The sequence below is a fragment of the Hyla sarda genome, chromosome 7, assembly GCF_029499605.1.
Source record: "Hyla sarda isolate aHylSar1 chromosome 7, aHylSar1.hap1, whole genome shotgun sequence".
NCBI lineage: Eukaryota > Metazoa > Chordata > Amphibia > Anura > Hylidae > Hyla > Hyla sarda.
Genome location: NC_079195.1, coordinates 176,767,904 through 176,783,467, shown reverse-complemented (window position 1 = coordinate 176,783,467; position 15,564 = coordinate 176,767,904). Strand labels below are relative to the sequence as shown.

The following is a 15,564-nucleotide window of genomic DNA, read 5'->3' as shown; positions in this document are numbered from 1 at the left end:
GCCTCGGGGAAAGGTGGTTGAGCTCCTCCTCCGGATGGAATTCAGGGCAAGTGACATCTTTGCCCTGAACCACTTTAACGCAGCCTGTACCGTGCAGGTCTGTGCACTGTGCGGTGGGGTAGATCATCTTGCCGCATCCTGTAGGCATATCCGGTATCATCTGTGTGGTGTCTTAGGACACCCTTTCAGCCGTTGTCCTAGCACCTTTGCCCGTGTGACGGTCACCTTGGCTGGAGACAGCAGTAATGTTGCTTCAGCTGGGGAGGGCACGAGTGCGGGTGAAGGTGCAACAGGATCAGTGAAGAGGAAAAGTCTCGCCAAGCTGAGGCGGGAGGCTAATCGGAGAAGAAGCAGAGAACTGGAGAGTTCCCATGTGGCAGGGGTAGCTTCTGGCCCTGCTCCAGAGGTTAGTCCTGAAACTGCTGAGGCCCTGGAGGAGAATGTGCTGGATGAGGAAATGAGGAGAACCTGTAGAGAAGAGGGCAGCAAGGCCGATCTTTCCGATTCCTCCCACTATGAAAGTGGGGATGAGGAGGGTGAAGAGAGGCCAAAAAAGAAGGGCAATAAAGGGGGAAAGAAGAGGTCGGAGCCCTCTAGTCCCAGTGCTACGGACCAGGTCCCAAGCGGAAGCTTACCTGCCCCCCCCCTCTGATTAATCTGTCTAATCGGTACTCTGTCCTTGAAGACATCTCCTCCCCTTCCTTGGAGGAGGGGGTCGAGGATGGGGTGCCTGAAGTGGGGGAGCCTCCAGGGGGAACTGGGCCCTGTCCTGATGGGGCAATTTCCTCATGGGATGGGGCCAAACCAGAGCCAGGTGGAGATGGGGATTCAAAAATGGACCTGTCAGAATAAAAAAAACGGTCCAAAGAGAAGGAAGCCTCCTCATCTGGGGATGAGGGGGTGAAGAAAAAGCAGAAATGAGGGGGTTAGGGTCATCTAACTCAATCACCCATGATGGCGGCACTCACCCCATTGACGCTGGCATCTATTAACTGTGCCAGCATAAAGTCTGATATGGCTAGATTCGCAGCCTTTGATTTTCTCGGCCGTGTTGATGCCGACATTTTCTTTTTACAAGAGACCAGGTTGTCAGATCTAGCCTCCCTGGTAAAAGCCAGGAGAGAGTGGAGGCGCGTCCCCTCCCACTGGTCTCTTGCGGCTGAGTCGTATAGTGGGGTGGCGGTCCTTTTTATCGCTCCTGTTGAATGCAGACGGGTTATTGAGTTAGAAATGGGGAGGTGCCTGATCTTAGATGTCCTCATGAAGAGGCAAGAGCTCCAGCTTATTAACATCTACGCCCCACAAACCAAGTGGGACCGTAAAGATCTCTTTATGAGGATTAAGCCCTTTCTTTTTACAAGCCGACAGGTGACCTTTGGAGGGGATTTCAATACTGTCACGAGATCCCAAGATTGGAGAGGCTCCAATGATCGGTTGGCTTATGATAGCATAGCTCTCAATAATATAGTTAGGAAAGCTCGCCTAGAGGATGCCCACATCCGGAGCCCCTCAGGCCACGCGGGTTTCACCTATCATCGAGGTAGCTGCAGGTCTAGAATAGACAGGTTTTATTTGAAGGAGGAAGCCGTCTCTTCCGCAGTGTCCGTGGTTGAGGTGGAGTTCTCCGATCACTGTATGATTTCTTTTTCCTTGAATGTTTCAGAGACCCCCCAGATGGGTAAAGGTTATTGGAAGCTGAATTCGTCCCTCCTGGAGGTAAGACAATCCTTTGAGGATTTTCTTCAGAGTCAGGTACCTTTACTGGGCCTATGTAGTAGTAAGTCAGAGTGGTGGGAGATATTCAAGAAGAGGGTTGCAGGGTTCTTCCGCCAGCTCTCGAGCCTCAGGTCCCTGAACAGGTATCGCCTGTATCAGGGACTGAGGAGGAAACTCGAGCTTCTTGTTTCGACTGGAGGTAGCCGAGAGGATATCTCCAGAGTGAAATCCTTGCTGATGAGGTGTCAGTACGATAGGCACGCATCTTTGGTTTTTGAGATGGATTTTGGGAAATACCGCTCGCCCGACCCTTACAGAAACTGTAAGATGTCAGTCAGTAGTAAAGTCATTTCAGGACTGATCGATAGTACAGGATCTTTGAATCGGTCCAGATCAGGGATCTTGGGGGTCGTCAGATCCTTCTACTCGCACCTCTTGGAAAGGAAGGATCTAGATCGAGACAGGATGTCGGCTTTCCTGGCTGAAACCATTCCTGAGCCAGGGGTAGACCGCTCTCTTCATGTTTTGGCAAAAGAAATCAGGGAAGAGGAAGTGAGACTGGCGATCGAGGGGCTTGCCCTAAAGAAGTCGCCAGGTCTGGATGGCTTAACATCCGAGTGGTACAGGACCTTTAAGGGGTCTTTAGCTCCCCTCTTGACTGAGGTATTCAATGAGTGTCTCTCCTCGGGCACTCTGCCGAAGTCAATGAGGAGGTCAGCCCTGATTATTCTCTCAAAGGGTAAAGATCCCAGCCGTATTGAGAATTGGAGGCCCATAGCTCTTCTCAATACAGACAGGAAGCTTCTGGCCAAGATACTGTTTAATCGGCTGGTGAAGTTAGCACCCCGGCTCCTTTCGAGGGCTCAGCACTGCTCTGTTCCAGGCTGAAGCACCTTAAGTGCGGTCCTTAGTGTCAGGGAGGCAGTGGAGCAGAGTAGGGCAGGTCTCTGGAAGGGGTACTTGCTGTCCCTGGATCAGGCCAAAGCATTTGATCGGGTGAACCATGACTACCTCTGGTCCGTCCTACTGAGATATGGCTTACCGTGTACTTTTGTTAATTGGCTTAAGATCTTGAATACAGGGACAGAAAGTTTCCCTCTGGTAAACGGGTGGTCTGGCCGCTCTTTTGAGGTGGGGTCCGGAGTCCGTCAGGTTTGTCCTTTGAGCCCGCTTTTACACGTGTTCGCAATCGATCCCTTCATCCGGAGGGTAGATTGTGGGCCGTTGGCGGGAGTCGGGATGACTCTGGCGGAGCCGGATGTCGCCCAGAGAGTGGTGGCGTACGCTGATGATGTCACTATTTTCGTCTCCTCACGGGAGGAGGTCGATGTGGTGATGTCAGAGGTGGACTGCTACTCGGAGGCATCCGGGTCCAAGATCAACCGGGATAAGTGTGAAAGTCTCTGGCTGGGAGGGGGAGATCCCACGTTTGATCTCCCGGACACCCTTCCAGGGCTCCAAGAGTCAGCAAAAATTCTGGGCATCACATTCGGCCAGGATGATTATCCCACCAAAAACTGGGACGGTAAGCTCCAGGATGCCACTCAGAAGGTGAACCAGTGGAAGGGTTGGTCTATGACCCTCAGGGAAAGGGTACACCTGATCAAATCGTACCTGCTCCCCTTGTTTATCTATAAGGGCAGTGTATGTATCTTACCAGAGGCTTACTACACTAGGGTCTACAGCCTGTTTTTCCAACTGTTATGGGGGAGCAGGTTGAACCTAGTCAAGAGGGAGTTTACGTACCACACGAGGAGACTAGGGGGTTTATCTATGGTAAACCCCGTGGTGTTCTTAACGAACACCTTCTTGAAAGCCAACATTGCAAACCTCTGGAAAGAGAGGGCTCCTCCGTGGGTACTCTCCTGTAGGGAGTGGTTTCGGCCTTTCTTCCAGGAATGGGAGACAGGAGGGCAAGTGAAGGACCTCCGTACGCCCCATGGATATCTTCCGGCTTACGCTACCCCGACTCTGAAGGCGATACGTCGGTGGGGTCTGGGAGTGTGGGAGATCAGGATCCAGTCAAGGCAGTTCCTTGACAAACGGGTTCTGTTTACCCACTTCCAGAAGCCTCTGGCGCTCAGGGACTGCCCAGGTCGGGATCTGAGGGTGGGGTTGTATCTTTTAAACATGAAAAGGATCCCCCAGAAGTTTTGGGACTTGGCCTGGCGCTGCTTTCAGGGGAAGCTATGTGTAAAGGACAACCTGAAGTACAGGAACTCTGATGACCGGGGATGTCCCCGAGAAGAGTGCGGGGACACGCTGGAAAGCATGGACCACTTCCTGCTTCATTGTCCCTTTAACATAGGGGTCTACAACAGGGTAGGCACTTCCATTGGCTGGAGTCAACTTTCCAGCCTTGCCTATCCGGAGTGGGCTTATGGGGCATTCAGGAACCTGGGTGGCCGAGATAGGGGCACTTTATTCTTAGTCAGTTTAGTGGTTAGGTACTGCACGTGGAACGCACGGTGCTTAGTTTTGACCCAACAGAAAATCCTCTCCGAGGTGGAGGTCCGTAGGAACATTACTGGTGACCTCGGGAAGATCAGGTCTTTGGAGTATGGCAGTCTTGGTACCAGTAGGGCTTCTCTCCTGTGGAGAGGTTTCTCATTTCATGTGCCCTAGGTACTAAACCTTTTGGGTAGAGAACCTTTTATTTTTGGTTAGGGACAGTGTTATAGGGGTAGAGATAGGGTGAGGGCAGGGTCAGATTTATTGTAGGGATAGAATTAGGGAGAATTGTAGGGGGAGTTAGGGAAAGAGTATAAAATGATTTATGTATCAGGTCTGCCATCCTTCTCCCTGGTGGTGGGCTGATGCATGTGCACATTAGCTTTTTGTTTTGTTTTCAGTTGACATGGTATGAAGGGCTTACAGGCAACCAAACTTGGGCCTAAAGGGGGTTGTGGTTCATACATGTATAAGTTTGTATATAAGTTGGTTGGGAGGAATGTTAGGTGGGGAGGGTGTATTTGTGGGTGGTGGTTTTTTGAGTGATGTTTTGGGGACCTGACATGGGTCAGATAAGGACTGGACTTTGAGAACTGTATGGACGGTATGGACTCTGACCCATGTACAGGAGGGGTGGTGTGGGTGAGGGGACAGTTTTAGTGTAGGTGTTTTCCGTTGTTTTCTGTAGTGTATTATATTTTTGTATATTTTCTGTGATTTTTGTATATATTGTGTTTTGTATATATTGGGTTTTGTATTTATATTGTTTTATATTATATAGTGTATAGTGGCAGTCGGGCCAGTAGTAAAGTGGTATCATATGTGTTTATGTGAATATATATATATATATATATATATATATATATATATGTGTGTGCGTTTATGTGTATATACATGTGTATGTGTATGTATATATATATGTGTGTATGTGTATGCTTGTGTATATGCATGTATACATGTTTGTGTATAAAATTATTTATATATTTTTTTCCCCCTCCTTGGGGGGGCTGCTCCCCTCCGGTGTCTCTGCTCTCCTCGCCTCCGGCTTCGCGGTCTCGCTTTTCGGCGGTGTTGTCCCTTTCTTCGGTTCTGGCTTGCTCTTTTTGGGTCCGGCTCGCCGGTTTCTGGGCCGCGCGCGGATCCTCTCTGGCCGTCCTCGGCTCCTTGCCGTGCTGGGCGTGCTTCGCGGGCCTTGCGGCCGTGCGGGGGCGGTGCGTGGGGCTGGGCTCTTTGGGCCCTCTCTCCGGCCGCATCTCTGCGCTGCTTTTCCTTGCCCTTCTTTCACCTGTGGATCTCTATTTTATAGCAAGTTGTGCTGAGCAATTTTATTTTATTTTATTATTATTTTTTTTTAATCCCCTGGGTAAGGGTAATTTTTGAGTTATAGCCAAGTTGTGATACTTTTATGTTCCTTTTCTTTTGTTTTGTTTTTATAGCCAAGTCGTGCTGAATTTTATGTTTATATATTTTTTTATAAGCCAAGTTGGGCTATTTTTATGTTTATTTTTTGGAATGCGCGTTTGTGTGTGTTATTTTAGTATGGGGAAAAAAGTTAAAGTGTATTTTTGTAAATTTGGGCTGGCCGGTTAGGCAGAGTTTGTTTTTGTAATTTTATTTTTGTTATGTTTGTTATAGCTGGTTAAGCTTGTTTTTGTTTTATGTTTTGTATCAGATGTGTTTTTCATTTTTATAATAAAAAGAGTTACAGTACGGGTTGGGAACCGCCGATCTAGAGATAAAGAGCAGGTATTGATCTCTGCTTCTTAGTGACTGCCCGACCAAGACCTGCATGACAGCTGACATTCGAGGCACCAGGCTTTACATTCGGGCCCCGGGCCCCGAATGTTATAACCTAGTGATGCCCCTGGTTTTGTCACACACACTTTTTCCATTTGGTGGTATTTTAATTGATTATTATTAAAGATAATATTTTAGGCAGTAAACAGTAAAATACAAATTGTGATGTCCCAGTACGGGATATGTTCCTACAGTCCTGTCAGGTTGAGTCCCTGTACGTCCTCAGGGCTCTCCTACAGGGCTCTCCTAAGTGCAAAGGACCTTTAAAGTGGGTCACATGTGTCACGATGCCGGCTGGCAGGAGGTGGATCCTCTGTGCCAGAGAGGGATAGCGAGGACCGTGCTAGTGGACCGGTTCTAAGACACTACTGGTTTTCACCAGAGCCCGCCGCAAAGCGGGATGGTCTTGCTGCGGCGGTAGTGACCAGGTCGTATCCACTAGCAACGGCTCACCTCTCTGACTGCTGATGATAGGCGAGGTACAAGGGAGTAGACAGAAGCAGGGTCGGACGTAGCAGAAGGTCGGGGGCAGGCGGCAAGGTTCGTAGTCAGGGGAGATAGCAGAAGTTCTGGTACACAGGCTTTAAACACACAAAACGCTTTCACTAGGCACAAGGGCAACATGATCCGGCAAGGAAGTGCATGGGAGGAGGACAGATATAGTCAGGGACCAGGTGGAAGCCAATTAAGCTAATTGGGCCAGGCACCAATCATTGGTGCACTGGCCCTTTAAGTCTCAGGGAGCTGGCGCGCGCGCGCCCTAGAGAGCGGAGCCGCGCGCGCCAGCACATGACAGCAGGGGACGGGAACGGGTAAGTGACCTGGGATGCGATTCGCGAGCGGGCGCGTCCCGCTGTGCGAATCGCATCCCCAACGGCCATGACAGAGCAGCGCTCCCGGTCAGCGGGACTGACCGGGGAGCTGCAGGGAGAAAGACGCCGTGAGCGCTCCGGGGAGGAGCGGGGACCCGGAGCGCTAGGCGTAACAACATGATTGTTAGTCACATGATAATGTTTGTCACATGTTTAAGTCATATGTTTGTTACCCAGAGAGCACCAAGTGACCCACAGTTGGCCTATGTGATCCTTGCTCAGCCCCCCTTTATAAGAGGGAGAGGTACTACAATCGCTCTCTTGTGTTTCACTTTCTGCTGAGGTCAAGTCCAGTCCAGACGTCTCAGGGTCAGTGCTAGGGATCGACAGATATCGTTTTTTTAGGGGCGATACCGATAATCTATGGAGGTTAGGGCCGATAGCCGATAACTTATACCGCTATTCCGGTATAAACTATCGGCTATTTCCCCCCCCCCCCCCCCGCAAAACCGCTGCAGATCATTGATATAAAGCGGGCGCTGTAAATCAATGAACTGCAGCGGCTTTTGCGGTGCAATAGGCCGCCGCCGCCACCCGCTTCTCTCCCCCAGCCTGTCCGGGGGTCCTCCTGAGTCCTATCTCCGCCACCGCCCCCCCCCCCCCCACTGCCGCTCCGCGCCCCCACCCACCGCGCCGCATCGCACCCCCCCACCGCACCGCCCCGGCCCCATTGCCTCCCCCATCCCCGGTTTTATAATTACCTGTTCCCGGGGGCCGGGGTCCACTCTACATCTGGCTCCGGTGGCGTCCTCCTGAGCTGTCACTATGCGCACTGACGGTGACGTCGCGTCACGTCACTCATCATTGCGCACGGCGTAACGCAGCAGGAGCCAGAAGTAGCATGTACCCCGGCCCCCAGGAACAGGTAATTATAAAACCGGGGATGGGGGAGGCAATGGGGCGCGGGGCGGTGGGGGGTGCGGGGCGGTGCGGCACGGTGGAGTGGGTTGGTGGGGGCATTATCGGATTATCGGCAAGGTAATTGCCGATACCGATAACGCCCAAAATCGTGAATATCGGCCGATAATATCGGCCAAACCATTAATCGGTCGATCCCTAGTCAGTGCCCAGCACATCTGGAGGCCTCAACCTAAATTGCAGCCACAAGTCAGTAAATCAAGTCGTCTTTATCATCTGTCATCATCTTCAGTCAAGTCAATTCTAGTCAACGTGGCCTGCACCTATAGTCTCTCAAGTCACTGCAAGTCCCAGCAAGCTGCGAGGTCCCCCATGTTACTGGTCAACTCTCTGGGATCCTGGCCGAACTGTATAAACTGTACCATCTGTCTACCTCAGTAAAAGCTACCGTTAACCTTAACCTGGCCTTGGACTATTTGCCCCTGCCTAACCTAGGACTAGCGGTACTACCTTCAGGTGGTTACATAGGCAAACCACACCCTGGCGTCACAAACACAAAGGGTCCCTTACACCTCACATCACACCCCGTGGCTCACCACAAAATAATAAATGCAGAAAATCAATTCCATCATTGTTCTCACATCACACTTCTTTCTTATTTGCTTGCCTTTTCAATGAATCAACACAGTAACACCTCATACACAACACATTTATTCTTAGAACTGTGATGGTTTTTAAATACACATGAAAATGTCATTTTTTTTGTTAATTTAACCCTTAATGTGAAGTTCTTCAAGTATAACATTACGGAATAGCATTTTTAGCAATTCATGAATATGTTACTTACTATGATGGGGGCAGCAGGGGAATAGAACCTCTTACAGGTGTATATATCAGTAGGAGAGATTGTGTCATTCTGTTATGACAATGGGGTTCTCAGTTTCATAGGGGCTGATATAGCAGTCAGGTGGCATCTAACACCTTTTAACTAATCTTTTCAACATCTATTTTTTGTCTTATCACTAAAAATGAAACAAGAAACAATAAATAATAAAAAAACATAAAACATAAAAATACTTAAAGGGGATAAGATGTCTGATCGCGGGGGGGGGGGGGAACACAATGCTTTTGTACCCTAAAATGGTACCAAATGAAAGTTATGTCTTGTCCTACACAAAAACAAGCCCTTACTTTATAATGGAAAAATATAAATCTTGTTGAACACACAAAAAAAAAAAAAAATTTAAAAAGGAGAAAAAAAGCTATACAAGTTCATCAAGTTCAGTACCATTGTCATTGTACTGACCAGTTGTGTAGTTCTTTCCAGTCTAACCACAGTGCTCTATGCTGCCACCTCTGTCCGTGTTAAGAAATGTCCAGAACAGAAGAAGTTCCCTATGGGGATTTGCTCCTGCTCTAGGCAGTTCCTGACACCAACAGAGGTGGTCAGACTGAAAAGAAATACACAACTTCCTCTGTAGTATACAGCAGCTGATAAATACTGGAAGGATTAAGATTTTTAAATAGAAGTAATTTATGAATCTGTTTAACAATTGATTTGAAAATATTTTGTTTCCTCCGAAGTACCTCTTTGAAGATGTTAATAGAAAAATATGTAGCCGCTTTCTTAATAATTTAATTGTACATCTATGCAAGAAATTCAGAGCTCTGTATCAGAAGGAACTGGGTTCCAACACCTAGACCAGTGGTTCTTAACCTTGTTGGAGGTACTGAACCCCACCAGTTTCATATGCGCATTCACCGAACCCCTCTTAATTGGAAAAATAAAATTATTTTTTCAAATTCAAAACATAGGAGTTATATATTTAACCCCTTAAGGACCAGGCCATTTTATACCTTAAGGACCGGAGCGTTTTTTGCAATTCTGACCACTGTCACTTTAAACATTAATAACTCTGGAATACTTTTAGTTATCATTCTGATTCCGAGATTGTTTTTTCGTGACATATTCTACTTTAACTTAGTGGTAAAATTTTATGGTAACTTGCATCCTTTCTTGGTGAAAAATCCCAAAATTTGATGAAAAAAATGAAAATTTTGCATTTTTCTAACTTTGAAGCTCTCTGCTTGTAAGGAAAATGGATATTCAAAATATATTTTTTTGGGGTTCACATATACAATATGTCTACTTTATGTTTGCATCATAAAATTTATGAGTTTTTACTTTTGGAAGACACCAGAGGGCTTCAAAGTTCAGTAGCAATTTTGAAATTTTTCACAAAATTTTCAAACTCACTATTTTTCAGGGACCAGTTCAGTTTTGAAGTGGATTTGAAGGGTCTTCATATTAGAAATACCCCATAAAAGACCCCATTATAAAAACTACACCCCCTAAAGTATTCAAAAAAACATTCAGTAAGTGTATTAACCCTTTAGGTGTTTCACAGGAATAGCAGCAAAGTGAAGGAGAAAATTCAAAATCTTCATTTTTTACACTCGCATGTTCTTGTAGACCCAATTTTTGAATTTTTGCAAGGGGTAAAAAGGAAAAAATTTTTACTTGTATTTGAAACCCAATTTCTCTCGAGTAAGCACATACCTCATATGTCTATGTTAATTGTTCGGCGGGCGCAGTAGAGGGCTCAGAAGGGAAGGAGCGACAAATGGTTTTTGGGGGGCATGCCGCATTTAGGAAGCCCCTATGGTGCCAGGACAGCAAAAAAAAAAACACATGGCATACCATTTTGGAAACTAGACCCCTCAGGGAACGTAACAAGGGGTAAAGTGAACCTTAATACCCTACAGGTGATTCACGACTTTTGCATATGTAAAAAAAATATATATTTTTTTTACCTAAAATGCTTGGTTTCCCAACAATTTTACATTTTTAAAAAGGGTAATAGCAGAAAATACCCCCCAAAATTTGAAGCCCAATTTCTCCTGATACAGAAAACACCTCGCATGGGGGTGAAAAGTGCTCTGCTGGTGCACTACAGGTCTCAGAAGAGAAGGAGTCACATTTGGCTTTTTGAAAGCAAATTTTGCTCTGGGGGCATGCTGCATTTAGGAAGCCCCTATGGTGCCAGAACAGCAAAAAAAAAACACATGGCATACCATTTTGGAAACTAGACCCCTCGGGGAACGTAACAAGGGGTAATGTGAACCTTAATACCCTACAGGTGTTTCACGACTTTTGCATATGTAAAAAAAATATATATTTTTTTTACCTAAAATGCTTGGTTTCCCAAAATTTTTACAATTTTAAAAAGGGTAATAGCAGAAAATACCCCCCAAAATTTGAAGCCCAATTTCTCCCGATTCAGAAAACACCCCATATGGGTGTGAAAAGTGCTCTGCTGGCGCACTACAGGTCTCAGAAGAGAAGGAGTCACATTTGGCTTTTTGAAAGTGAATTTTGCTCTGGGGGCATGCCGCATTTAGGAAGCCCCTATGGTGCCAGGACAGCAAAAAAAAAACACATGGCATACCATTTTGGAAACTAGACCCCTCGGGGAACGTAACAAGGGGTAATGTGAACCTTAATACCCTACAGGTGTTTCACGACTTTTGCATATGTAAAAAAAATATATATTTTTTTTACCTAAAATGCTTGGTTTCCCAAAATTTTTACAATTTTAAAAAGGGTAATAGCAGAAAATACCCCCCAAAATTTGAAGCCCAATTTCTCCCGATTCAGAAAACACCCCATATGGGTGTGAAAAGTGCTCTGCTGGCGCACTACAGGTCTCAGAAGAGAAGGAGTCACATTTGGCTTTTTGAAAGCGAATTTTGCTCTGGGGGCATGCCGCATTTAGGAAGCCCCTATGGTGCCAGGACAGCAAAAAAAAAAACACATGGCATACTATTTTGGAAACTAGACCCCTCGGGGAACGTAACAAGGGGTAATTTGAACCTTAATACCCTACAGGTGTTTCACGACTTTTGCATATGTAAAAAAATATATATTTTTTTTACCTAAAATGCTTGTTTTCCCAAAAATTTTACATTTTTTAAAAGGGTAATAGCAGAAAATACCCCCCAAAATTTGAAGCCCAATTTCTCCCGAGTACGGCGATACCCCATATGTGGCCCTAAACTGTTGCCTTGAAATACGACAGGGCTCCAAAGTGAAAGCGCCATGCGCATTTGAGGCCTAAATTAGGGACTTGCATAGGGGTGGACATAGGGGTATTCTACGCCAGTGATTCCCAAACAGGGTGCCTCCAGCTGTTGTAAAACTCCCAGCATGCCTGGACAGTCAACGGCTATCTGGCAATACTGGGAGTAGTTGTTTTGCAACAGCTGGAGGCTCCGTTTTGGAAACAGTGGCGTACCAGACGTTTTTCATTTTTATTGGGGAGGGGGGTTGTATAGGGGTATGTGTATATGTAGTGTTTTTTACTTTTTATTTTATTTTGTGTTAGTGTAGTGTAGTGTTTTTAGGGTACAGTCGCACGGGCGGGGGTTCACAGTAGTTTCTCGCTGGCAGTTTGAGCTACGGCAGAAAATTTGACGCAGCTCAAACTTGCAGCCGGATACTTACTGTAATCCTCCGCCCATGTGAGTGTACCCTGTACGTTCACATTGGGGGGGGGGAACATCCAGCTGTTGCAAAACTACAACTCCCAGCATATACGGTCTATCAGTGCATGCTGGGAGTTGTAGTTTTGCAACCGCTGGAGGCTCCGTTCTGGAAACAGTGGCGTACCAGACGTTTTTCATTTTTATTGGGGAGGGGAGGGGGGCTGTATAGGGGTATGTGTATATGTAGTGTTTTTTACTTTTTATTTTATTGTGTGTTAGTGTAGTGTAGTGTTTTTAGGGTACAGTCACACGGGCGGGGGGTTCACAGTAGTTTCTCACTGGCAGTTTGAGTTGCGGCAGAAATTTTGCCGTACCTCAAACTTGCAGCCGGATACTAACTGTAATCCTCCGCCCATGTGAGTGTACCCTGTACGTTCACATTGGGGGGGGGGGGGGGAACATCCAGCTGTTGCAAAACTACAACTCCCAGCATGTACGGTCTATCAGTGCATGCTGGGAGTTGTAGTTTTGCAACAGCTGGAGGCACACTGGTTGTGAAACACAGAGTTTGGTAACAAACTCAGTGTTTTGCAACCAGTGTGCCTTCAGCTGTTGCAAAAGCTACAACCCCCAGCATGTACGGACAGCGGAAGGGCATGCTGGGTGTTGTAGTTATGCAACAGCTGGAGGCATACTACTTTGGCTGGGGATGCTGGGGATTGTAGTTATGCAACAGCTGGAGACACTGGTTTACTACTTAACTCAGTGTGCCTTCAGCTGTTGCAAAACTACAACTCTCAGCAGTCACCGACAGCCAACGGGCATGCTGGGAGTTGTAGTTATGCAACCACCAGATGCACCACTACAACTCCCAGCATGCACTTTAGCTGATTGTGCAAGCTGGGAGTTGTAGTTACACAACAGCTGAAGGTACACTTTTCCATAGAAAGAATGTGCCTCCAGCTGTTGCAAAACTACAAGTCCCAGCATGCCCATAAGGGCATGCTGGGAATTGTGGTGGTCTGCCTCCTGCTGTTGCATAACTACAGCTCCCAGCATGCCCTTTTTGCATGCTGGGAGCTGTTGCTAAGCAACAGCAGGAGGCTGTCACTCACCTCCAACGATCCTCGCCGCACAGGTCAGTCCCTCGTCGTCTCCGCCGCCGCCGCTGCTCCTGGGGCCCCGATCCCAACAGGGGCGCCGGGGATCGGGGTCCCCAGCACCCGGGGTGCACGTCCCGCACCCGCTCACGTCCTCCGGAAGAGGGGCGGAGCGGGTTGCGGGAGTGACACCCGCAGCAGGCGCCCTGATTGGTCGGCCGGTAATCCGGCCGACGAATCAGGGCGATCGTGAGGTGGCACCAGTGCCACCTCACCCCTGCAGGCTCTGGCTGATCGGGGCCGTCTCTGACGGCCCCGATCAGCCAATAATTCCGGGTCACCGGGTCACTGGAGACCCGATTGACCCGGAATCCGCCGCAGATCGCTGGACTGAATTGTCCAGCGATCTGCGGCCATCGCCGACATGGGGGGTCATAATGACCCCCCTGGGCGATATGCCCCGATGCCTGCTGAACGATTTCAGCAGGCATCGGGGACCGGCTCCGCTCCAGATGGTTGCGGGGGGCCGGTAAAACACATGACGTTCTCATACGTCATGTGTCCTTAAGGACTCGGAAATGGAGACGTATGAGAACGTCATGTGTCCTTAAGGGGTTAAGCATATATTTATACATAGGTGCACAAAATGAACAAAACCATTAAAGAACAAAACCATTAAGACACATTAGGCGCTGGCAGTGTTCCCCCACACATTAGGCGCAGGCAGTGTTCCCCCACACATTAGGCGCAGGCAGTGTTCCCCCACACATTAGGCGCAGGCAGTGTTCCCCCACACATTAGGCGCAGGCAGTGTTCCCCCACACATTAGGCGCAGGCAGTGTTCCCCCACACATTAGGCGCAGGCAGTGTTCCCCCACACATTAGGCGCAGGCAGTGTTTCCCCACACATTAGGCGCAGGCAGTGTTCCCCCACACATTAGGCGCAGGCAGTGTTCCCCCACATTAGGCACAGGCAGTGTTCCCCCACACATTAGGTGCAGGCAGCGTTCCCCCACACATTAGGCAGGCAGTGTTCCCCCACATTAGGCAGGCGGTGTTCCCCCACATTAGGCAGGCGGTGTTCCCCCACATTAGGCAGGCAGTGTTCCCCCACATTAGGCAGGCAGTGTTCCCCCACATTAGGCAGGCAGAGTTCCCCCACATTAGGCAGGCAGTGTTCCCCCACATTTGGCAGGCAGAGTTCCCCCACATTAAGCAGGCAGTATTCCCCCACATTAGGCAGGCAGTGTTCCCCCACATTAGGCAGGCAAAGTTCCCCCACATTAGGCAGGCAGTGTTCCCCCACATTAGGAAGGCAGTGTTCCCCCACATTAGGCAGGCAGAATTTCCCCACATTAGGCACAGGCAGTGTTCCTCCACACATTAGGCGCAGGCAGTGTTCCCCCACACATTAGGCACAGGCAGCGTTCCCCCATATTAGGCAGGCAGAGTTCTCCCACATTAGGCAGGCAGAGTTCCCCCACATTAGGCAGGCAGAGTTCCCCACACATTAGGCGCAGGCAGTGTTCCCCCACACATTAGGCGCAGGCAGTGTTTCCCCACACATTAGGCGCAGGCAGTGTTCCCCCACACATTAGGCGCAGGCAGTGTTCCCCCACACATTAGGCGCAGGCAGTGTTCCCCCACATTAGGCACAGGCAGTGTTCCCCCACACATTAGGTGCAGGCAGCGTTCCCCCACACATTAGGCAGGCAGTGTTCCCCCACATTAGGCAGGCGGTGTTCCCCCACATTAGGCAGGCAGTGTTCCCCCACATTAGGCAGGCAGTGTTCCCCCACATTAGGCAGGCAGAGTTCCCCCACATTAGGCAGGCAGTGTTCCCCCACATTTGGCAGGCAGAGTTCCCCCACATTAAGCAGGCAGTATTCCCCCACATTAGGCAGGCAGTGTTCCCCCACATTAGGCAGGCAGTGTTCCCCCACATTAGGCAGGCAAAGTTCCCCCACATTAGGCAGGCAGTGTTCCCCCACATTAGGAAGGCAGTGTTCCCCCACATTAGGCAGGCAGAATTTCCCCACATTAGGCACAGGCAGTGTTCCTCCACACATTAGGCGCAGGCAGTGTTCCCCCACACATTAGGCGCAGGCAGCGTTCCCCCATATTAGGCAGGCAGAGTTCTCCCACATTAGGCAGGCAGAGTTCCCCCACATTAGGCAGGCAGAGTTCCCCCACATTAGGCAGGCAGTGTTCCCCCACATTAGGCAGGCAGTGTTCCCCCACATTAGGCAGGCAGAGTTCCCCCACATTAGGCAGGCAGTGTTCCC

General features: G+C 48.7%; 1 protein-coding gene across 3 annotated transcripts in view; it reads right to left on the bottom strand.

The window, feature by feature from the left end:
• Positions 1 to 15,564, bottom strand: part of LOC130282764 (proto-oncogene tyrosine-protein kinase receptor Ret-like) — a 597,601-nt gene that overhangs the window by 532,068 nt on the left and 49,969 nt on the right. The gene's annotated exons all lie outside the window — the stretch shown is intronic.